Raw genomic sequence first — 521 nt, 5'->3', positions numbered from 1 at the left:
GGAAGAGCCCAGGTTAGACCAACGGAAATGGGTCTTGGAGTCGAACCAGAGGGAAGGAGAAGCAAAGACCACATTAGGGGACAAAGGTACAGCAGGGCCTGGCCCTTGGGGAAAAGGCCAGAGGTCAGACGATATCAGTTGGAGGTTAAACTGCCATGGGGGGCGGTCCCAGGTTGGACCCTGGGCCATCGGAATGGTTGGCTGAGGCCGTAACAGGGCTGACGGCAGTCGGGCTGCCACGGGAGGGTCAGAGGTCGAAGTTCAGCAGAAGGCTGGCCTGGCCGTGAAGCAGCAGTTCAAGGGCTCGATCACCATAGGAAGTCCTGGGGTTAGACCGGGTTCAAGGTTAAACTATGGCAGGGAGCTGGGCACTGGCTGTGGAAGGGCGGGAAGTGCAAACTGGAAGTCAGAGCCTCAGCGGCCAGCTGGTGGCTGGACCGCAGCCAGCGTGAAGCCGGTCACAGCGTGGGGGAGAGGGCGCCTGCGATAAGGGGGCACGGAGGGCGAAGGGAGACCGCGGG

At 61.8% G+C, this 521-nt stretch overlaps 1 protein-coding gene across 1 annotated transcript in view; it reads right to left on the bottom strand.

Moving 5' to 3' along the window:
- Positions 1-521, bottom strand: part of KPTN (kaptin, actin binding protein) — a 7,529-nt gene that overhangs the window by 1,348 nt on the left and 5,660 nt on the right. The gene's annotated exons all lie outside the window — the stretch shown is intronic.

The sequence above is a fragment of the Pteropus alecto genome, unplaced genomic scaffold, assembly GCF_000325575.1.
Source record: "Pteropus alecto unplaced genomic scaffold, ASM32557v1 scaffold41, whole genome shotgun sequence".
Classification (NCBI taxonomy): Eukaryota; Metazoa; Chordata; class Mammalia; order Chiroptera; family Pteropodidae; genus Pteropus; species Pteropus alecto.
Note: the sequence above shows the minus strand (reverse complement) of the source record. Positions and strands in the feature narration are given on the sequence as shown.